Here is a 25,546-nt window from a genome sequence, read left to right on the forward strand (position 1 = left end):
TCAGTGGCACTGCCTTCAGAGCTGGGCAGCTGGAGAGCGGCGACTGCTGGCCAGGAGCTCAGCCCTGAAGGCAGGGCCACCGCCAGCCGCAGAGCAGAAGTACGGATGGCAGGGTATGGTATTGCCACCCTTACTTGTGCTTTGCAGCCTGCAGAGCTGGGCCCTCAGTCAGCAGCCGCCACTCGCCGGCCTCTGAGCATTGAAGGCTGCAGTGCAAAAGGGTGGCATGATACAGCGTTGCCACCCTGACTTCTGCGCAGGGCACTGCCTTCAGAGCTGGGCACCTAGCCAACAGCCACTGCTCTCTGGCTGCCCAGCTCTGAAGGCAGCACAGAAATAAGGGAGGCAATACATGGACCCCCGCCCCCGCAACCGCCTTTTGGTCAGGACCCCCAATTTGAGAAACCCTGGTCTCCCCTGTGAAATCTGTATAATATAGGGTAAAAGACCAGATTTCACGGTGGGAGACCAGATTTCATGGTCCGTGATGCGTTTTTCATGGCCGAGAATTTGGTAGGGCCCTATTCATAATAAAACAGTTGAATTTAGCATGCAAGCCTGAGAAAAGATTTCTGTTTAAATTGATAATGTTTTCATATAGAGGTTATCTCAGTAAATAAACTGATTGTGTGGGTGGAACACGAGGTGAGGGTAATTTTTCCAAGTATAGAATATACTGTACTTTGTTTTTCATTTGTGTGTTTTGATTCCACTAATGCAGCACCTGTTTCTGTCTACTTGTCCTCAATCTCTGGAGCAGAGGAGATGATTTGGACCTTAGTTACCACAACAACCAAAATTTCTTTTCACAGAAAGGCATTAAGGTCGAAGCATTTTCCTAGGAACATTTCATACAATGAAAAATTTCACTTGCCCTAGTTTTGAAAATACATAGATTCAAAGATATTTAGGTCAGAAGGGACCATTATGATCATCTAGTCTGATCTCCTGCACAACGCAGGCCACAGAATTTCACCCACCCACTCCTGTGAAAAACCTCACACCTATATCTGTGCTATTGAAGTCCTCAAATCGTAGTTTAAAGACTTCAAGGAGCAGAGAATTCTCCAGCAAGTGACCCGTGCCCCATGCTACAGAGGAAGTCGAAAAACCTCCAGGGCCTCTTCCAATCTGCCCTGGAGGAAAATTCCTTCCTGATGCCAAATATGGCGATCAGCTTAACCCTGAGCATATGAGCAAGATTCATCAGCCAGATACATCTAGGATTCCTCCAAAAATTCAAAAGATTCCCCCCCAAAATGCAAAGATGCTCTAGGTCAGCAATAGATTGGTGATCTCTTGTTGCATTTGATTAGTCAGAGCAACAAAACTGATGCCTCTTCATCCCTGAGACCTCGATTTCCTCTCCTCTGTACTGAACATTTTCAAATCTATTGATTGAAATATAACGCTAACTCAGAACTGTTTATGTATTTGTGTTGTTATAATTTTGTATGGATTTTATGTAAAGTTTAACAAAACACAGTTTGCATAGCTTAAAGATGACTTTGGGGAGTTCCTAATAAATTGCATTTCAAATCCTTAATGGAGCATTAGTAATTATTGGACACGATGTGATTAAAATCCATTTAGAAATAACAAAAAGAGAGGTTGAGTACAATATTACAATTTGATATCTCTGACAATTTGTATTCTATGAGGCACAGAAAATGCCTATCATATATCTCGCAGATAATGTATACTAGGAAAGACTTTTCCACTATCTTACCAGTTCTCAAACAATTCATATGTTATGTCATTTGTAATGTATTGTAATTTTATATATTATTTTCTTACCTAAAATCTGCTATGATTCCATAAGCATTCTAAAGGTATAAATGTTTAATATGGATATGGTCCAATGCATATAGAAGACTGCACCACAAACTTACACCGATTTTCAACAAAATCCAAGTGAAAGTGACGAGGTGTACAGCCGCTAAAAGAAAAACAAATATTATATACACATTTCAATCAAACTGAGCACAGATCCCCCATTGAGACATAATGATCTAAAACTCTTGCATGGGGCAGATACTTGTTTTATGGTAGCTGTACACCACCACCAGTGATGATTCAACCTGGTGATATTCTGAACAAAAAGAGCTCTCAACCTTGCTTTTGGCAGTTTCCATCACTTCACATTTACTCAACAGATGTTTTAGGCCACACAGAGTGACAACCTTGAACTCTTATTGTATAGATGGTGCTGTGGCTTCAGCTCCGATTCTCATTCACCATCACAATCTCTTTTCCATCCTCATCCTGTTTGCAAGACTAACTTTCATTGCTCCTTTCTGTGCTACTTCCTACCCCACCTCTTCCATGTCTGTATTCGAATGATTTTCTCTCCATCTTCCTACTCTCCCTGTGTGCCTTACTATACTTTCCCCCCAACCTCTAATCTCCCATGCCCACTCCTTGTTCATCCAACCCCTATTTCTATACCTTCCTCTCTCTTTCTTTCCTATCACATCTTCAGTCTCTTCTCTCCTTTATCCCTTTTCACTATTTCTCTTTGACTTACTACCACTCAACCCTCATTATATTCCCACTCCATCCATAGCAAGCTTTGCCCAGTCCCCCAATAAATTCCAGCTAACCCCCCTTGCCTTTTATCACTTTCTTCTCTGGGAAATTTCTTGCCCTTTACTTGGCCCCTGTTGGAGTAACTGAGTTCCTGTCAAATCTAACCAGCTATCTTAAGCATTTATAGTGCTCCAGTCATTACAGAACATAGGCACTGCAACCTCCCCCTAAATCACCACATCCCATTAGACTCACTTCCTTAAAACTTATTCAATGAATGAGATATTCTTACTGGTATACATACTGCTTTCTCAGTCTCTCCCACAGTGATAAATTAATATTCTTAGTGTGACACAAACAAAGAAACAAATAAGAAGTCCACATGGACCAATGAAAAGCTGGGAGACTAACTATCCTAGTTATCTTCCACTGTACCGGACTGGACAGCATGAAACAATATCAGTGCCTCCTATCACCCATCTAAATATCGGTAGATCCACTGGGCCAGACCCCCTGCCCACTTGCCAGTGACCTCAGTGGGCATTGAATCAATTTCATTATGCCCATCATCAGTCAGAAAAGGAAAGCAAGTAACGATATTAAGCAAAAATTCTTCAGATTTAAGAGAAATTTTATTTTATGCACATTTTGAGTGTGGTACTAAGCTGGTGCATGTTGACTCACTATAATTGTGGGACTGTCCCTCAGAAACACAAAATTCATAGATGCATTCCATACAGCTATCAGTCTCTAGAAAGAAATAAACCATATACTACAAGCCGAGAGTTTTCTCTGTTGTATGTCCTACCCTAAATCTGCTTATTCCCATGTGATACAGAACACTTCCTAGGTAGGTCTAAAACAAGGCAGAGATTGATTGGGGAAAGAACTGCTATATAACTTAGACATTATCTTGCTTTCCACTACCCGAACCACAAAGTTACAACAGCATTCAAGTGACAAACCAATTTAAAAACAATTTGACCCCCAAGACAATCAGAAAAAGGAAAGACTAAGTTGCGGCAGGTATTCCAATGCAATTACCATCATTAACCCTTTGGCCCAGCAGCAAATCAGGAGTTTCCACTGCTAAGAGTTTCTTTAAAATGTCTGGTATTGGCAAATTGATTTCCAGCAGTGAGGAGTTAACACTGTGGCAATCTCTTCCTTACAGATTTTTAACGGGCTCCAGGTGGTAAGATCTATCTATACACAATATGTTAGTACTCGAATCTCAGTTTGTAAGATACAGCATTCAGCTTCTTGACTGAATATACTGAACAGAGTATCATGGCAACTGCAACTGTAATAATATGATGAAACATTAAAATTAGGGTTAATATAATAATTCACTGTGTTTTCTTCCATATGACAAATTATTTTAACAATTAAGCTAAATCCCATCTGCTTCTTCAGAAGGAAAACATAATAAAACAGAAAGTTCACAGTCATGAACCATTATCTCTGGAAATCACATAATACAGGTTCAGTATTGATGGCGTCAATTCAACAAACACTATAGGGGAACACATATATGTCAGGTCAAATCAATGTGTGAACTGCAAACATGGTTACATGTGGGACAGACAAGACTGTCCAGGACCATACAGACTCTTGTATCCTTGCTTTGTACTGTTCGCATTTTTCACCTAAGATGTTAATGTGCCTTGCTTCAAAGTGGTTAACAATGACATGAAAAGCCTGCTGACACCTTGCTGTGTTCTGGGCTGTTGCTTCCCAGTTGCTGGGGTCTACCTGACTTTCTTTCAAGTTTGACTTTGGTGTGTCTTTATATCATTTTTACTGGCCACCATGAGACTAGTTCCCTTGCTTCAGCTGACCATAAAATATGGCACTGGGTATTCTCGAGTTGGCTGTATAAACAAGACGCCTAGACCAATACAGCTGAATTTTTGTGAGCATGCTTTGAATTCCAGACATCTGACAACGATTAAGGATTTCGATATTTGGAATCTTGTCCCACCATTTGACCCTGCAAACAGTCAAACAGCACATATGGAACTGATCAGGTTCGCTATTGAACATACCAGTGGTCATCTATATGAAATCTGCTGGATTAAAAAACATTTTCTCTCTCATGCTAACACTGATGTTGAGAGAAGGAGCTTGCTTTCTAATTTCTATCTCACCAAAGGATCTTAAGAGCTGGTGGATAATTCAAACCATAAAGAAGCTCTGACAACATTCAGAATTGCACAACACTGTCATTCATCCTGAAGATGTGAAAAGGCCACAGCAGAACTGAAAACAGCAAAAAGTACAGATTTAAATATTTCCTGAACTGAAGATACTGTCAATTCAGGATACTACTCATTCTGTAGCAATAACAAGACAAATAGTATAGTCCACCCACCTAATGGGTGTGCTGTTCTTTGGTTTATATTTAAATACATTGACAGTATGGATCTGGAGAGCTTTTATCTTTATAACACCCGACAAGAAGTATGATTACTGCTGTATGTGTATCAGAATAACAACAACAAAAAAGTCCTGTCTATGAACCTTGTTATTTACCACACTTTGAAATGCATGTCTAACTCGATAGAAATTATTTGTAAAATTGCCTTAAAATAATTATTTTCCTTCCCCCCAGATGATATGTGAGTCACACAGATCTGACCTGCACTGTCTGTTTCTGTCCTCATGTGACCTTTTCTGGCCGTTTTGTACCCAGCGCAATCTGAACTAGCCATGACCATACTAAAACCACAGCTTCTATAGCGATCATTCCACACTTGCAACAAACAATAAAAATGATCATCATTGCATCAGAAAAATATGAAAAAACTAAGAAAAATTGCTAACTGCAAATTTATTTCCACATTTACTGTGCCACAAAAAGCACGGGATGCGAACATTGGATTCATTTTGCAGGCAACTGCCTGCTGGGATACATGCAACCAAAAATTAAACACTGGGCCTAATGTTCAAATATGGCCTCCTCAGTAAATCCTGCATTTTCACATGAAAATCAACACTCAGATGTGCAAAACAGGAATCTGCATTGCTGATTTAATTCTCCAGCTGGAAGATCTGGCAGTCTTATTAAAGCCTCCTTCTGCGAAACTTGAAACTCATTGTTAGCCCTCTAAAGTGCCCTCTTTTTCGGAACCTTCTTTTCTAAGGAGATAGGCTTTCCACCCTTTACTTCGTTGCATGCCTGCTGGATTCTAACACAGAAGCACCTCAGTAAATCCTCTTAAAACAGTTATGAATCTGAGTGCAACACATCTACCTGTGTCACCGAGTCCTAGGTTTTGCATTTGGATCTGGCTTACTTAAGTTGAAAAATAAAAGGGTAAAAAGCTCATGTAGCCTGAAAGCTCCCTATTAGCTACACAAATAAGGAGACTCAAAAGAAAAAAATATTCCTGCCAATTATGATTTAAGTTCACTGATTTGCCTCTGGATTCATGTCTCCCAAAGAACAGAATGTGGAAACACATATGTACTTGCTCAAAATGCTCATTTTAGCATTAACCATGCTTCCTCTAGGAGATCCACTAACACGATACAGATTGGGATGTGGAGCTGAGCCATAGTTTCTGATCAGTGTTTTACTGCAAAATATTTTTGTACTTCTGATATCCACAGTGTGGATCTGCGAGGAGCATTTGCCCCTGAATATACATACACAGCCAGTGTAAATCAGGATATTTGCATTGGCTTCATATTTAGATTGGCATTCTACAGAAGCTGAACAATTGCCATTTTTCACTGAAGAGCATAAAATGGTTTAAAAATGACTCTCCTCTCTCAGTCCCCTCTTTAAAACCCATTTCTTAGAAAAGGCCTTTTTTCCACAGCACTCTCCCCTGACAAGTGTTAATAAACTAGATGACTGAAAATCTTTATGCCTTAGAAAAAATTCTAACAAAATCATGGAATGACTAAGAGGTGCACTATCCTTCACCGCTCAGTCACACTGCTTTTGTTGCTTCACTTCCTGCCTTCCTTTGTCTCCATATTGTCTGCCTAGGTTGCAAGCTCTTTGGATCAGGGATCTTATCCTCTGACCCGCCTGAAAAAGCACCGCAGATATTGCTTTGCTATGCTAATCCATAATTAATATATAATAACCATTAATTCAGCAAATGCACATTCAGGCAAGTGGTGAAGTGGTATTTATACTGAAGACAGGGTCACCGATAAAAGATCAATTGTGGCCTGTTGCATTATTCACCACATGCGCTCGTGGTATTTTTTAAATGATAAAGTAAAACAAAAATGAATTCAGAGAGAAATAATACCATGTATATGCCATTAAAATTGAGATATAAACCACCAGAAGCCAGGAAATGCAAAGACACAGCTATCATTTTTGCTGACACTGAGCAGTGTGACACAGTGTCAGACTTCACTTTGAATTTCCTGGCTTTGCTTAGTTTGTGTTTCAACCCTGAGACATCATTTAAATGTAGTTTGTTGTCTGCGACTATAACTATAACTCTTATATATCAATAATAATAAGGTACTTCCCCCCTTCGGGGCAAACTCTCAAACAAATGGCTTGTGAATCAATAAACACCTTAGTCTGCTCTCTCTGAATTTATTTATTCATGAGATGCTTATCTCTTTGTAAAGTCCTTAGGAAAAATCCTTAAGCCTACCATATTGAATTGACTGTTTATCAGTTTTAAATTAGATCTTTTTAATTTTTTCCTTGCTGGAAATGTATCTCATATGATATATTTTTGTAGAGAATTAAATTTATTTTTGTCTTCCTTTTCTCTCCCTGGGACTAAACTCACCAGTTAAGAACAGGAGTTAAGTTATGGCTGCAAGCTCCCATACATAACTGTGCTTGTATTTGGATATCCTATAAGCTACACGACCACCTACATGTAAACGTTTGAATGCTATAACACAAGCTCACCAATGCTTGGCTTTTCACTCATCAGTGACAGGCTGATCTGGTTTTCCCTTTGTTTTATTGCCGCTCGTTGGCAGCTGCTCTAAGCTGAGACCAGCTGTATCATGGCTGAGCACAATTATATTTATAGGGTACAAAGGCACTTACAAACCCTTAAGTATAAAACCAAATCTGATGTTCAGGTCTTACCTACTGACTGTGGCAGGAAATGCTTGCTCAAGATCTAGGACCTCAAAAAATAATGTTTTCCTGTGGGCTCATTTGAATAATCTCACCACTTATTAAACACAGCTGCAAGGCAAGGAATGACAGAGTTCAAAAGGCAAACCAAGGGAATATATTAGTAATAGAATTATTGTCAGAGCCTTTAGGCATGTTTCCCCAGTATCCCCATACACGTCAGCACCATTAATTACAATAAGAATAATTTTGTTATTTGCAAATGTTTAAAAAGACTATAAGAAATGTAGCACAAATGTATATACTTAGAAACCCTGTAATTAGGATATTGTAACAGTCTGTACATTTTGGCAATCAGCCAGAATGAGTTTTCATGATTGTTGAGTTTTAAAACCCACATAATGTGTTATTTTCTGAAAACATTTGCTGATTCCATTTAAAGTATATTGTTTAATCCTAGAAGCTAGAAACTGCATGAAAAACCCTCTACTCAGGGATGTAAGTAAGGTCATATTTTGCTTGTGTTTTTATATATTATTATCATTAGGACATGTGTTCATAATCTGTATCCAAATGGAAGCCACTGGCACATCAAAAATGCACCATTTCCTGCCTTTTGTCAAACTGGTGGCATGCTTTTGACACATATTTACTAACACACCTGTTAAAGCAAGATGATAGCTTGGGAATAGAACTGTTTCTCTCAATTCAATTTATACAATTTGAGAATGCCAAAATGCTTTCAGGGTACCGAAGTGTTGATACCTTTAGTGCAATTTCATCACTCTCTTTGCTAAATAAAATAAACTATCAATATGGCTCTGGAGATTGGAGTGTTGCCTTTTTTCTCTCTCTACAAATCAAAAGGGTTTTCATTCTTTGATATTTATCAACTCGCAACCAGAGGGAAATGTCAAAACCACAAATTTCCCCCCCCACAAAAGGCACTTGGATTCTAGAAGTAGTGATTTTAATATATCCTATATTTTGGGAAGGTGGGTGTGGGGAGAACTTTGGGGACACTTGTGGTAGTGGACATTTCCCCAATACACTATTGTAATCAGAAGTGGAAGTGGCCAGAAGGTATTTTCTACACAGTACTGCTACTGAGCTAACAAATGGAGTATGGGGATTGCTTGTGAAAATATTGTAATTCTGAGGACATCTACCTGGCTACAAACCATAAGAAGTTTAATAGATGCTTCTAATTTAGGAAGAATTAAATGCAGGTGAAGAAAGTGAATGGAAAACCTGTCTTATGAAAGGAGACTCAAAGAGCTTGGCTTGGCTTGTTTAGCCTAACCAAAAGAAGGTTGAGGGGAGATATGGTTGCTCTCTATAAATATATCAGAGGGATAAATACCAGGGAGGGAGAGGAATTATTTAAGCTCAGTACCAATGTGGACACAAGAACAAATGGATATAAACTGGCCATCAGGAAGTTTAGACTTGAAATTAGACGAAGGTTTCTAACCATCAGGGGAGTGAAGTTCTGAAACAGCCTTCCAAGGGAAGCAGTGGGGGCAAAAGACATATCTGGCTTCAAGACTAAGCTTGATAAGTTTATGGAGGGGATGGGATAGCCTAATTTTGGCAATCTTTGACTGTTAGCGGTAAATATGCCCAATGGCCTATGATGGGATGTTAGATGGGGTGGGATCTGATTTACTACACAGAATTCTTTCCTGGGTGTCTGGCTGGTGAGTCTTGCCCACATGCTCAGGGTTTAGCTGATTGCCAGATCTGGCATCGGGAAGGAATTTTCCTCCAGGGCAGATTGGCAGAGGCCCTGGGTTTTTTTTCGCATTCCTTTACAGTGTGGGGCAAGGGGCACTTGCTGGAGGATTCTCTGCACCCTGAAGTCTTTAAATTATGATTTGAGGATTTCAATAGCTCAGACATAGGTTAGGGGTTTGTTACAGGAGTTGGTGGGTGAGATTCTGTGGCCTGCGTTGTGCAGGGGGTCAGACTAGATGATCATAATGGTCTCTTCTGACCTTAAAGTCTATACGTCTATAAGTTATATTATGAAAACTTTAAATAAAAGGGACTGCTGAGGAAAGAAAACAAGCAGCATGTAGACATCCAGCCATTTCTAACTCACTTGTAAAACTTACATATGAAATGTTCACCTTCCAAACTTAGGCCTTGACTCTTCAAAGACTTACAGATCCGCTTAACTTTAAACATGTGAGTAGTTCTATAGACTGCAATGAAAAGTGCTTAAAGTTAAGCATGTGCATAAATCATTTGCAAGACTGGAGGGTGGTAGGTGGGGCTGCTCTGTAACATCACCCTATGGGACCAGGCATGGTACTGCAGGTGTTTCCTACCTTAGTCTATATGTTTTGGCTGCCTGCTTGGAGCAAGGTGGCCCGGGTTGTAAACCTGGCCCTGGGGTTCTCGTCTAGCACTATCCCAGTCTCACTCCGCTGTGCCACGGAGAAGAAGCAGGCAAGCCTTTTTAACTGGCCTGCTAGGTCTTGACTGGCCAGTATTTCTTCCAGGCCACTCTAGACCTCTGGAGGACTGTCTTATTGATAACCCAGTCTGAGTGGATTTTTCTTGAGCAAAGGGGTCAGGGTGCTGATGCATCCAGCAGCGGGAAGACAAGGCATGACAGAGCCTGTCACCTGGGCCTTACACTCATTCCTGCAATCTGATTCATGTGGGGGCATCCTTTAGACCACATGGAGCCCCACTGATTTTTACAGGCCTCTGCACCTTGCAGGATCAGAGCCTTAGTTGATAGAAAATGAGCTGTAAGTGGCTGTTGGACAGTATACTGCAGCTGATACGACAGGCAAGTTTCTGGGGGAGAGGAGGAGGGTTCAAATAAAACCTTAAATAAATAGAAAAGTTAGATAAATAAATCAATAAGCAATGAATATGCTGAAAAGAGTAGAGGAAAAGTGTCTACATTTTACCTTCTGATTTCTCTCTTCTCTGCTATTATGAACTATTTTTTTAAACAAAGATATCTGAAATCGATCAGCCGTACTCCACTATCAATAATCCACAACACAGTATGCTTTAGAAGGTTATTGGTGCACTTCTTGAGTAGGTGAAAACCACCATGCTTCAGTGGTGCCAAGACTCTTAGAAATTACATAGACTTTAAGAGGTAAACCATTTAACAGGCAATAGTAACTGAGAAAATTCCAGTAGGTAAAAGAGAAATTTTGGCCTCTGTCAGAAATTTAGACACACAGTATTGACCTCTGATTTCCCTTGTAAAGCTATAATCAGATATAATGTGAGGAGAAATAGCAAATATTACACTTCCCACTAACTGAAGGATTTACAATATACAATATGCAACACAACTGCCTGCTGGAATCCAAAAGCCACAGTGTATTGAAAGATGGGAGAACCTTTTTCCTTACTTGTAAACAAGGTTCACAGAGAGAAGCAGAAAGCACTTTAAATGCCAAATCACCCCATGCGAAACTTAGTGAAAATAGCTGTAGCTCACGAAAGCTTATGCTCAAATAAATTGGTTAGTCTCTAAGGTGCCACAAGTCCTCCTTTTCTTTTTGCGAATACAGACTAACACGGCTGCTACTCTGAAACATTTACAGAAGAAGCTTGGCCATGAAAAAGGATACTTAGGAGGACTTTCGATGTTTGACCTGAAGGTGCATGCAGCTCTAGTGACACAGTTTACCAAGGCAATCTAAAAGTTTGCACATATTACTTCACACAAGGCCCAACAAAACCTACCGGTATCTCTGTTTTGCTGAGTAAACATGTTTCAGGAAGAACTGGAAAGATATCAAAAAATGGTAGACATCGCAAATCTTCACAATAATACCTAACATTTGGTTATCAAAGCACTAACAATGCGGAGTGCAATTGTGAGTCCAGCTGTGCCCCTGCACAAGGGAGCAAGGGGGTGTAAAAAAGCCTGTTATCCCCCTGCATGGGCTGCTCACATCATGAGCTCCTGCATGAGAGGCGAGCAGAGAAAATGGTGTCAGGTTGCTATTCCCACTCCCATGTAGGTGGGTGGGACGTGAGGAGACAGGGGCATGGAGTGGGCAGAACCTTAGCTCCATCCCCCTCTCTCACACTATCTGGGAAGGACTGGTGCATATTCCCTCACAGAGCCATGGGGAAGCAGGGACTCAGAGTCACAATTCAGTACCTACCTTGCTCTTGGGTAGTGCAGCAATGTTCTGCCCTTTTCTTGGGCTGGATTGCAAGGTGCTGTTCCAGCATATGGGGTTGTGCAAATGAGATTAAGGAGTGCACAATTGTGTTTAAACAAATATTTTATTCTTTTGGAGCCTGCTCTTTCAAACACTTCGGCCAGGGTGGGCAAACTTTTTGACCCGAGGGCCACATCTGGGTATAGAAATTGTATGGCGGGCCAGGAATGCTCACAAAATTGGGGCTGGGGTATGGGAGGGAGTGAGGCCTCTGGCTGTGGGTGAGGGCTCTGGGGTGGGGCCAGAAATGAGGAGTTCAGGGTGCAGGTGGGGGGGTCCAGGCTGGGACCAAGGCATTGGCGCCAATTTCTACTGACGCCAGTGAGTGCTCAACCCCCCTCTGCTCCCGGCCCTGCCCCGACTCCACCTCTGCCCCACCCCCTTTTTCCCCCATTCCACCCCTTCCCCAAAGTCCCCGCCCCAACTCCACCCCCTCCTGCCCCCATTCCAACCCCTTCCCCAAATCCCCACCCTGGCCCCGCCTCTTCCCCGCCTCCTCCCCTGAGTGCACCACGTTCCCGCTACTCCTTCCTCCCTCCCTCCCGGAGCTTGCTACAGCTGTTTGGCAGTGGCAAGCACTGGGAAGCAGGCAGAGGAGCAGGGACGCAGCATGCTCAGGGGAGGAGGCGGAGGAGGAGGTGAGGTAAGGTGGGGCAGGGAGTTTGGCTGCCGGTGGGTGCAGAGCACTCACTAATTATTTCCCCTCCAACTCCTACATGGAGGTGTGGTCAGGCGGCTCTGCTGCAAGCTGCCCCATCCGCAGGCACCGCCCCTGCAGCTCCCATTGGCCGTGGTTCAGGTGGAGCCTCAGGGGTGGCGCTTGGGGCGGGGGCATCGTGCAGAGAGGAGACCCCTGGCTGCCCCTACGTGTAAGAGGTGGAGGGGGGCCATGCCACTGCTTCTGGGAACCTCAGGGAGTGGCCCCCCGACCCTGCTCTCCGGCTGGAGCACTGGAGCAAGGCAAGCCTCAGACCCTGCTCTCCTGCGGGAGCTCAAGGGCTGGATTAAAATGGCTGGTGGGCCGGATCCGGCCTGCGGACTGTAGTTTGCCCACCCCTGATTTAGGCACTTGAGTAACTTTACTTGTGAATAAGTTTACTCAGATGTGAGTGTTCCCAGGATCAGGTCTTTAGCTAACTACTGCACAACACCACCTGCTTTTAGTTTTTCTATATGTGAACAATTATCAGGCTACCAGTCATGAGCAAAATGGAAAGAGATTGTGCAATATTTTGTTTCACAGGGAATTAAAACCATTAAAAGCCAAGAGACTATCTCATTGCAGAATTTAATTAGACCATTATTCAATGGTTTGTATTTAGTTCAGTTATTTATATTTAATGTGGCTGCAAACAGCAAGCAAGAAGGTTGGCTCACCAGAGTAATGATTCATTATGTTAGTAACTAAACTCTTGAGACTTTGCAATCCTGACATCTCTGGTCAGGTCAGCTCCTGTTATTAAGTTTCTGGAGTCAAATTTGAACTATGCTAGCACTGTTCTTCCAGAGAGGAAAACAAAACCGCACCAGGAGGCATTCCAGTGTCTTAGGAACAAATTTGGAGCTAGTGAATAACATGGAATGCTGCAGTGGTTCGGGTTGATATCTGCCAATAGGTGTTTCTGATGTCAACACAAATTACTTCAGATGGATTGAGGAAGGTAAATAATTATTCTTTGGTAAGTCTGGAAGGACATGCTACAAACGGTATCTGTATAGCTGAAATTGAACTGCTACCATTATTCAGCACAGAGGTCAAAATCATCCCTAGCATTTTAAACAAAGCACATTCCACAGAGATGAAAACCAGCCAAACACAGACTCAGTTATTACAACTGACTGCTATCTGAAGGATGCACACTACATAGCTATGCTCAACAGCACACAGGAGGAAAATACTTTGAGATTAAAACCCACAGTCAAACAATCAGATTTTTGAATATAACAGAAATAGGATGCTACAGGTTTCAGAAGACCTTCCCCCTACCATCTCTTATGTTCCATTAACCCGGCCTGCAGCCTTGAAGCTTATCAGGCCTGCAAGATACTCTTAAATGCCCTGATCCGTGATAAGGGTTATCTCTTTCCTAGATTGAAAAAACAGAGATGTGCCTGCCTGGGGCATGTGCTGGTAACTTATGAACAGACAAGGGGGGAGGGGGTGTCATTTTGTTGTTTTTTGACTATGCTCTTTAACAGAATTTGCAAATATGTCAGTACTCTGATTGGATTTGACCATTCCATTTAGTCAAAATGTATATTTTAGCAGTTAATTTTTTGAACAAAATTACTAGTGTGTATAACAACGTTTTAGGCTGATAGAGACTTTAGCAAACCTCTGGAAAGTTAAAGGGTGCACTGAGAGTTTTGAAATATTCAGTGATCATGAATTACATGTAGTATAAGGAACCTAAATGGAATAGAATAGTAAAGACAAATTGAAAACATTCTGGATAAAAAGTGATCTAAGTGCTTTACTCCACTAATGGGCCAATAAACAAACAAACAAACAAATAAATAAATAATAGAAGCTATCCTACACGTTGAAATCCTTTACATATAGGTATATAGGAATGGTGTATAGGCCTTGTATATGCAAATCATTTCATCCAGTTGTTTTAATGTAGTTGCCTGTGAGGTGAAACTCAGTAACTGTTTAATAGTGCCAACAACACTGGGCAACAGTTTAGGACAGCAAGTGAAAAATAATGTGTTCAATAGAAACTAAAGAATTTTAGTTAGGCAGAATGTAATTATCCAAACTGGAATTTACCCAGGACACTTAGTTACATCATCCTACTGTATACTTGTGAAAAACAATTTTGGGATCTTTAAGGACCACAAATGCCAGGATGTCAGATGTCTCCTTTGAAAGAGAGCTCAACAGCACAGTGGAGAAATATGGTTTTGTGACTAAGGCACTGATAGGGACTTGGGAGATTGCTGGCACAGACCTCCTATGTGACTTGGGGAAGTTAATTGATCCTTGTGTGTCTCTATTTCCCTTCTGTAAAATGGTGATGATAATGCTTAATTTCTCCCATCCTTTGTCTGTCTTGCCAAGTTAGACCGTAAGATCTTTGAGGCAGGGACTGTGACACTTCACCTGCAGAATCAGGCTTAGGGCCTCTAGGCACTACTGTAACATTCATAATAACTAACACTAACAACAGTGCCCCTAATACTCTGCTATGACAGTAGCTCAGTAGTGACTCAGAAGATAGAGACGTAAGAAGTAGATACCACAAATATTAATCTGGAATTAAATAACGTATTTCAAGGGTGCTATTATAAAAGATCTAAATTCCATAAATATAAATCCTATTATCTTAACTACCTAAAATATTAAATATCAAAGTACTTAAGAAATAATAAGTGCATATATAGGGTGTTCAAAAGTTTATTAGTTAGCGATTGAATTATAAGAATTTAACCTAAATTCAGAAATGCAGCTTTAGTTGTTGCCCAAGAATGACATATAGGACTTTGAGGTTGTTCAAGCTAAAACTAGCTAATCACATACTGCAAGTGAGTTTTTGAAAGGAGGGATAAAACAACTGAAAGTTAATCATATTAAATGATTGTTCAGTAGATTAAAAAGAGTTTAAATAAGTGAGCTTTATTAGGAAACTGAAAAATATGAAAGGGAATTTGAAGGACCAGGGTGCTACTCGTTATAGAAATGTTTTATCAGTGGAAATGCGGACAACCAAATTGTTACATAAATCTGAATCAGTGCTTAAGCTGCTACCAACAGAGAAGAATAACTACCCCATTTACAATAAGTAATATCATTAACATAAAGGAAATTGATTAAGTTAATTCTAGAGAGAATTAAAACTGTTTTGAAAGCTTTGAAGAAAGAGTCCCTGAAATGACAAGTGTCAGCTTAATAAAAAATCCTCTTTCTAGGGAAACATAACCACAAGGTCAAATAGTAATATTTGCTATATTAAATTAATGAATGAGTTAAACATGATTTATTTGTTACAATAGTAACAGGTGAAAGAAATATTAGTGCTTATATGCATTTATATATTAGAGATCAGATTAAATATTTAAGTTATATGTCGGAAAATGTTGATTTGTACTATTTAACTTATAAATTGGAGAAGGCCATGTGGTATGGAAAATTTCATGTCCAACCAAAGTAAAGTGGGAGTGTTACAAAAACTAGGTAACCACAAAGTTAGTTACTGCCATATTTATGGTTAAAAATACACAGATTGAATACTCCAAAACAGATACAAAGAATGTGAGATAAAGAATAATGAACAGTTGCACTCAAACAGAAATTAAAGTTCTGCATATCCATCTCATCCTGCTAGTAACGCTGAAGGATCTGGCAAAGATAAGCATCTATTGTCTCTCTCTTCTTTTCAGCTAAATCAACACCATATTCATTTGCTTCTATGTTGTGTCTCCATCCCCTGCCCCTTGTTGTTTGTAAACCCCAATGGGCAGGAACTGACTCTTTTCTGTGTTTGTGCAGTGTCCTGCATAATGGGACCCCAACTTAAATTAGGGAGTTTGGGTATTACCGGAATATACTTATTTTCTGCTATCACTAACAATCATACTTGGGGAGTTATTTCCTACACAATGAAAGGGTATCAGAATCTGACCCTTAATAGTCACTACAATCTTAGAATTACAGTCTTAGCATCTTCACTTACCAAATACCAGAGGGATGAATACAAAGTTCCTCACACACCAACAGTAATTTTGATGGCATTATCAACTTTGTTTTCTTTTAAATTAAAAAGTAATCTTGGGTCTATTTTTTGCTTAAGCAGTTGCAATCAAAGGAATTTGTGAGAAAGCTTAGTATAGTCGGTTAATTTTAATTAACTATGCTGTTGTTATGTATTGTGACAGGGTCAGGCCAGATGGCTACAAGAGAGTGGTTGAAGGTAGATACATTAGTTCCAGGTTAAGCAGGTCCCTTTTCCCTGGATAAGATAACAGGGACTATTCCAGAACACTCAGGAACTTTCTAGAACTAATGAAGGCAGGCAGGCCAATTAGGACACCTGTAGCCACTTGGGAAGCTGCTAGAATTAATTAAGGCTAATCAGAACACCTGGTTTAAAAAAGCTGTCACTCCAGTTAGTGAGGTGTGCGCGTAAGGAGCTGGGAGTGAGAGGACTTGCTGCTGGAGGACTGAGGAGTACGAGCATTAACAGACATCAGGAGGAAGGTCCTGTGGTGAGGACAAAGAAGGTGTTGGGAGGAGGCCATGAGGAAGTAGCCCAGGGAATTGTACCTGTCGCGCAGCTGTTCCAGGAGGCACTCTAGACAGCTGCAGTCCACAGGGCCCTGGGCTGGAACCCGGGGTAGAGGGCAGGCTTGGGTTCCCCCCAAACCTCCCAACTCCTGACCCAACACAGGAGCTTCTACCAGAGGTGAAGGTCTATGAGCTGGTCCCCAACCCACATGGTGGATCAGCAGAAACTGCAGGGATTGTTCTTACTCTTTTTTTCCCATGCTGGCCAGTGATGAGGTTATCTGAGTGAACAGCAGATTTGAGCCATGAAAGTGGCCAAACTGAGGGCTGCCATGAATCTCTGAGGCGAGCAAAATCCGCCAATAAGGGCAGGACCCACCAAGGTAGAGGAGGAACTTTGTCACAGTACATATAACCTATTGTTCTCAGAGTTTCTTGCAGCTCCCCTGATTTTCTTCAGCTTCCCAGTCAGGTATTAAGTAATCTGGACCTTAGTTTTGCGATGACAAGATCACAAGTTGATGTGTATTGTTATCTATTAAAAGTCACTTAAGGCAACTGTTGATACCATTGTAAAATTATAAACTTGACAGCAGACTGTTTGTTCAAAAGAACATAGTAATTTTATTTCTTTCCCATTCCTGAAAACATCTTCGGTGACGTGAAAGAAATGTCAAGATAAAGATAACAATTCATGGGTCATGATATCAAGTGTGGGTTCATTGTGCTATTTTATGCTTGTGAATGGATGAATGCTCCTGGTTTTCTGGAATCCATAGGTTAGGTGAATTAGTAGATATATAAAAAAGATTAATTCTCCGAAAGCTTGTACACGGTTTTAAGGTTTTCATCTACCAAAACACTTAAAAAGATTTCCCAGCAATCCCTTCTTCTCCCTCCTTCCCAAAAATATAATTTGAATTAATAATGACAGGAATGAATAGGTGGTCCTAAAGATCCCTTTTCTGGGTAGCATATATTTTTTTCCAATTTGTCTCATATGATGAAAAATAATTAAAAGGCAGATGACTATTATTTTATTAAAAATAATTAATAAATCAACATGAAAATAAAGGCAGAGGCTGACAATCTGACAAAAGCAAAGCAAGGAAATTAAAAAATTAAGGCCTCCAGTCTTAGGGGTCTGTCTTCACTGCAGAAAAAAGGTATGCTCTTAATTTGGGTTAGGTAACCCAAGTTAGCTAATCTGGATTAAAATAGCAATGAAGACACAGCAATGCAGCTTTTAACTCAGGTTAGCATCTTGAGTTAAAGCCTACAGGGGATTCAGGGGTTGAACTCAAACTGCTAACCTAAATTGAAAGCAAATTTGCTGTTTCTTCAGTGCTATTTTAACCTGAGTTTCCTAACTTGGGGTTAGCTAAACCAAGTTAAGAACACTTTTTAAAATGTATCTAGGAGCCCTGTTATTTGGCAAGCACGTGTTCTGTTCTGAGACTTCTGCTAGTACAATGGGAGACAAGAAGGTGAAGTTTTAGCCCAGTTCTGAATTCCACTGCTTTAAACTACATAAGTCAAATGTTTACTTTTTTCGTAATACAAAATTGCTTATTCTGAATGAGACAGACAAATCAGAAATCTAGTAGAAGAATTGTTATTTTGAGATACCTTTGTTTTCAGTTGTCCTATGATAATTATGGAGTTTAGAAACTATCATGACAGATATGGCAATTTCCTGGACAAACCTTACTGAATTAAGTTAAACATTATTGAGTTAAGTTTAAGTAGTTTAGGAGTTCATTGTATTCATAGAATATCAGGGTTGGAAGGGACCTCAGGAGGTCATTTAGTCTAACCCCCTGCTCAAAGCAGGACCAATCCCCAATTTTTGGACCTGATCCCTAAATGGCCCCCTCAAGGATTGAACTCCCAACCCTGGGTTTAGCAGGCCAATACTCAAACCACTGAGCTATCCCTCCCCAAAAATGCAAATGTTTATGTATTACTGTGAGATTGTAAGTAACAGCTCTAAGGGGGAGCTCTGACTAATACAAACCCTGAGAACTGTTATGCGCCTCAAAGCACTATTTGAAACAATGTGTACCTTTAAAGTTAAGTGGACTTCCCAGGGGGCAAGGGAATGCAAATTTCCCACCTCCAGACTCAGCCTTTTGAAGCTATGTTCTGAAGTCGGGACCTTTTATGTTCTGATCACCTATTACGTGAGGACAGCTCAAATACATGACTCACAGATTCAGGGGGGTGAGTTAAGTGGTTATGAACTTGTACCCACAGAAAAACCTTTTGGTGGGATTTGAAGGGCTGTTCACTGGCCAGAGCCCTTTTGGGAGTTGGGGTGATTTGTGGTAAGCTTATTTGTATGTATGTAGGTTCTTTTATTGTTTTTAATTTGTTTTCTCTGTAGTGCTCCACCTTAAGAATAAATGTGCTTGCTTAGAAAGAGCTGTGTGATAGCTTAACAGTAGCAATTACATTATTTATAGCATCTGAGGAAGGTAGGTAAAGCAGGTGTGCTTAAGGTAGGGAGGGAGCTGTGCAGCCTGGACGTACCCTGGTCAACAGGAAGAGAGATGCATATCTCTGCCCAAAAGAGGCAATATGTGGGGAGCCAGAAGCCTGAGAGCGGATGCCCTTGCTGGACCACAGAGTGGGAATACAGGTGCAGTTGTGCCAAACTGTGACAACTGCATCTCAGAATGATCTGTGCATAGAGGAATGTACAAATAGAGAGATACTGACAGTCACATATGCCCATTTTAGAATTTATCCACCTACCATCAAAGATCCAGGCATTCACAAAGAACAGAACTCATACATAAGAATGACATAGGTAATAAAAGTTTAAAACACTCACACCAGAGAAAATCCATAGATTGGAAAGCATTTTACCTGGTTATTTTTTTCTGAACAGTATCATGTGTTCTGCTAGTGCTTGAGTGCGTGAACAAATTAAGTTTACAGATTCTGTAAAGCAATTCATTCTGTCTAAATATAATAGCAGGAATTTTTCATGTAAGTCAGCAGAATACAGTCCATAAAGGAAAAATACTGCCATTATTTTTAACTCTGTTGTTTTTATTCAATCCAAGACTGAACTGGGGCTAAATCATCTACTGTGTAAAAATTAAAATTTTTAATTGTATGCTATTCCAAAAGAAAGGGTAGCAGGGAGAGAGGAGCCTAATGTCTCAGCAGTAAAATAATCTAGGGAGTGTATTTCAGCAAAAATGATTACTGATATCTATAACTGAACTGTAATAACTCAATAGTGTTTTATAAATTTTTGAATCACTTTGCATTTTTCATTTGACAGCGAGCCACGTTCCCGTTTTTAGCTATCCTCTGTGTATTAAATACTTCACAGTAAATTCCTTCATAAAAGTGGATACTCTTTTCTCACAGAATACTTCATTTTTGCCAGCAAAATATTGTTTCAGGTTTATATTCAGTTCCTATTTGGCTTGATCATGCTTAGCACAAAACCAAGATATTTGCTGTCATATAGCCGCCAATATTTATCTCATAGAATGAGTTGCTCTACTTTAACTAATTCAGTTATTAATTAACTAATCCACCCTATAGCTTGTAACATTTGACTGACTGAAGGCCCAAAGACTTTTGCAGGTGAATAAGTGTACTCACAGGAGGATTCCCTCTCATTGACTTTCAAAGTACCACTTACCCATAAGTAATTGTACTCATGTGCATAGGTCTTAGAAGAATCAGGCCCTACATTTTCACACAGTATACATTTGAATAATCCTTAGTCTGCATATTCTAACAAGAGTTGGTCAATAAATAAATAATTTTCTGTCAAAGAAGTTGACCAAAAATTGTCAATTTTTCTTCAAGTTTTTGCTTTTTTGACCAAACCCACCCCCTCAAATTTTGAAGAAAATTTATTTTCTTGCCACAATTTTCATTAAATTAAAAAGCCTTTTTTTCATCAAAAACATATTTGGACCAAAAAAATCAAGCAGATTTAATGTTGACTTAGTCAAATGGAAAATGATTTTTTACCTACATAGTTACATAGCTATACCATTGACCTATAGCATTATTATAAATGAGTAGTAGCAAGAAAATTAATTGATTGGGAAATATTTGATGTAAAATAGTTTAGCTTGACTCAGTTACCTTGTTTCCTACGTGCTTCTTTCTTACGATCTTCTATTTGTTGGTACAATGCCTAGCACCACACTCTCAGGGTGTCTTACTGACCCAGGTCAAGGAGTTTTCGTCTTGAGAGGATGGGAGTCTCTAGACTCCAGGTTCTCTCTTGTTGACTAAAGAGGTGACAGTACTAATTGCTGAAGGCTCCAAGAATAATACTGAATGATCCCAATGTTGTCAAGAGACCGAGAACCTGATCACTCACAAGTAGAAGATTAAGAATTTCTGCTGGAGCCTCCTAATGGTAATTTCTAGTTTCCAAGTCCTCCTGGAAAAGGGGGAAGCTAGCCCTCCAGCTGAGTCTGTAACTGCTCCTGGATTGTGTGGGAATGAGAGAAGTTGTTCAGGCAAAGAGATTTAAACCATAGAGAGCAAGAAACAACCTGAGGATCATTTGCTGGATCTGGACTAGATGAGTCAGTTGTCTAAGTAGGAATTAAGTAAGTACTAAAGGGGGTTTGCTTCCAGAAGTTGATTTTATGGGAAAATAAGCCATGTCATTTAGAGCTCTATTTCCATTGAAAATTTCATAGCCTTCTTTATGGAAAAGGTCACAGAGCAGGTTTCTACACCTGACTGGCCTATTCTGGCTAAATTTTAACTGGCTGTGAAAGCTCATTTGGCTCATTCCCATGAAGAGCCAAAGAGGGGACCGAAGGTGGAAGCTCATTAACTTTCACCACTCCTGTGCAAAACTCGAAGTAATTATACAGAGCCAACAAGATGTCCCTAAGTCCTGCAGATATATTGTTCTTATTTTTCAAAATTAATCTAGCTGGACTTGCAATGATACATCCTCTCAATCACAGCTGCAGAAGCTTTGTACAGAATGAAGTTTTGATGTCTCCAATTTGCAATAATTTCCTCAGCAAACAAAGCTGATATAAATAAATGGTCTCTTGCCTGCCTATGTTCATGTCCATCTGTTTGGAAGGCACAGTGCCCATTCAAAAGTTGCCCAGAACCTTGGCATAGAAGATTTGTGCCAAGCTTTACATGGCACTCTGCCTAACCCTGCAAGTGCCATCTTTTCTGCCATAGATCCTCACACTGAACGAGAACTAAAGCGCTGGCACCAAAGGTCTCTTTACACTTGATCACACCTGTTGTTAATTCTATGCCAAGACTAGGCCACCAGAACAAGGCAGATAAGGAAAATGTGGCATTTATAGGTATTTCAGACTGCCAAGTTTGTAATTCAGTGAATGTCTTGGAACTTCATGGACACTACGTGTGGGATCTAATTGTCTGGAGTTTTAAAGAAATCACTGTCTTTAGGGTGTCCTCATGTAATGACACTATAGACAAAATGAACCACAAAAATGTGAATTAAGATTAATACAGTAGTTGTGTCCTAGCCCCCAACCAATAGTCAATCACCCAAAAAAGTACAATATAAACGGACTGCGCAATGCCAAAGTGTATGATGGCCATTCAGTAGCAGAATTATCATGGCACTGTACGTGTTTGCTCTGCCTGCGCAGCGTTAACAGTGAGGATCCTAAGAAAAGATCACATATTATATGGTGAACCATCTCCTAGAGGTGGTCATTATGCAGACACAAATTAGCAAACTTGGTTGTCTTTCAGAGACTGTAAATTCCTTTTAGGAAAATACATAGCATTTTCTCTCCATTTTTCATGTGGCTGGTCCACTGTGGTAATGGTATGGGAGCACATCAGAACACTCTCTCATGTCTCAGTGTTAGTAATCTCTAAGGATATGATCCCTTTAGTTAGTCTGTGACCACTGTGGGCAATCAGGGCAGATAAGCATATAGGGGAACTGTGACTTTTAACTTCTCGCTGGATCTGGGTGTTGATCATCCTGAAGGAGAGAAAAGTGCCTCCTTGTAATAGCAAGGAGTAAAGGAGTGAATGGAGAGTGAGCCCATTGTATAAAGATGATAAAGAAATTGTCTGAAAACAAAATTCGAAAGAACCAGAGACTGACCTTCTCCCCCTCATGATAAATCAATTAACAGCTGATAGCTGGCAAGTCTTTTACAAATGTTACATAATGTTACAGGAAATAAGCAATCTGAACAAATAAATAAGCCACCCCCATCAATGGGAGCTTTTGCAAAAAGCACACTTCAAAAAGCAATGCTCATTATTTTTAATATATGCTTTCCATTTCCTAGAGGTGGGCATCAGAATTCTCAGGTTGAGTGAGGGTGACAGATGGCCTGGGCTGCAGGGAATGTGGAATACATATGAATGACAGACAGGGTTGAGTTAAAGATTACCTTTTGTATTGTCAAACAATAGACAGATAACAGTCTCAGACTCACTCACCTCTATATCCTCTTCCTACTCCACTAGCATGACTTCACCTCTGGTGTAACAATTCCTTTTCACACAGATAGCCTACACAACATCAAAGGAAGCATGGAAGGAAGAAAGTGTGCCACTGATTTGCCTATCAACATTAGTTTAGTTTTAGTTAGTTTACTTTTTCTCTTTTCCATGTCTTAGGGAAGTGAATGAATTCATTGTCCCCCTACAAACAGCAAAGAAGAAAATTAACACTTCTCTTACTTCTCTTCCCTAACAACATGAAAAATATCTAACAGCAAACACAGAAAAAATTCATATGTTGTAAAAATAGTTTTGTCCCCCCCACTAAAAATATGAACAAGTAAAGTAGGTTTCCTGAATACTATTCAGTTATTTCTTACCAATGCCTGACTTATTTATAATTTTCCCACAATAGTAGGGTGTTTTTTAAACTTCCCCATCACACTAGCAAAAAGATACAATTTGACCATTTTCTCTTTGTCAGCAAAGTATCACCAGAAAATTGAGCTGATCATAAAGACTTTTATTGTTTTCAACTTTTTATTGTACAAAGGTTTGATCTATGATCTATAATAATTAAATTCCTTCACAAATATTAATTTGAAATGTATAAACTAGATATGCTTAATATGAAAAGTGATACATCTTGATTTAATAATCCTTGTTATCCAAGATAGTCATTGGTGGTAGCTTACTTTATCACTTTGCCAAGGGAGAGCCAAGTTTTCTCTGCGGTTTTCTATGGAAACAGCCATTCTTCCATTAGCAAACACTGCTCCCAATACTGAATATTTGATTTCCAGTTGCTGTCAGTGTTTGTGAGTCATTGTTCTGCTGTCTTGACATGAATGCCTCATTTTTTGGTACCATGATTCGCTACTATGGCAAATGTCGTGAGAATGCTTCAGTGGGGCAAAGTGAAATTCAGCAATTTCTCAATCACTTGAACAATTCTAAGTCAAGCAGCAGCAACAGAGTGGTGGGTGCCTAACATACTGCATTTCACTGGTTTGCCTTGTGTTTCACAGAAAGAGAAAACATAATCCATCACAAAATTAGTCTACCTAGGTTTTTATATTGCATCCATCAGTGTGAGATACAAGCCCTTTTCAAGATATAATAGCTTCTTGTTTCCTTCCTGCCTACCACAGTGTATTCCTCCAACGCCCATGGATTCCCTGGGGCATATATAATCGCTAAAACTTTTGTGAATACTAATTAATCTTGTATGTATCTAACAAACTCCAAAAAGGTTGGTTCCATTAGGAGGATAAGCATTCTAAAGTTCTGTGTCCTGATCCTTCTGTCTTTTATACAAGTGTGACTCAGGACTGACTCCCTTCAAATCCAAGGAGATGGACAGAGGTTAAAATCAGTATAAATGAGAGGCACATCAGACCTCAAATATTTACCTTCAGCATGTTTCAGTGTATCTGAACCTCTTTGGCCTGGAAAGCAAAATGGGAATCAGTCTCTCTCACATGACTTTTAATGTTTCTTTGCTTTGGGCATACTAGCCACGTCAGAATAATAGCTCACTGAGCAATATATTCACTCCTCCTGGTTGTGGCTGGAAATGCAGCAGCATCCGAACGTATTTGAAAGAGAAAATAAGATGGTAACAAAAGTGATAACCAAAGTGTTCTCAAACCACAGAAGAGCCGGTTTTGTTGTTAGTTTTGGACAAAGATTCTGTTTCCCCCCCATTCATTATCCAAACTAGTTTGCCCATCCCCAGTGCAGAGCCATGATTCTGTGTCCTTGATTCCCTGAATTCACTGATGTCTGTGGAAAGGTTTAGAGCTATTTTACACCACCGTATTCATTTTCAGAGGAGCTATAAAGCAGGAAGGAGGGAGGGGATGATGGAAAAATGAATGTGGAAGATCCTCTAGGAGTCAGGAATTGTATCATTTGTGACTTCACCTCCTCCTCACTTCTTGCCTTGGCATCTTTGTTCTCATAGCCACTGGAACTGGTATTTCCATTTTAAATGGTGTTTCAACACGGCTATCCCCAGGTGTCTTCTATCCTCCCCTTGACTGACAT

At 40.1% G+C, this 25,546-nt stretch overlaps 1 pseudogene; it reads right to left on the reverse strand.

The window, feature by feature from the left end:
• Positions 1 to 1,842: 1,842 nt before the first annotated feature.
• LOC141989095 (dynein axonemal heavy chain 3-like) overlaps positions 1,843 to 25,546 on the reverse strand; it is a 40,451-nt pseudogene continuing 16,747 nt past the window's right edge.

Source organism: Natator depressus, chromosome 1 (genome assembly GCF_965152275.1).
Source record: "Natator depressus isolate rNatDep1 chromosome 1, rNatDep2.hap1, whole genome shotgun sequence".
NCBI classification, from domain to species: Eukaryota; Metazoa; Chordata; order Testudines; family Cheloniidae; genus Natator; species Natator depressus.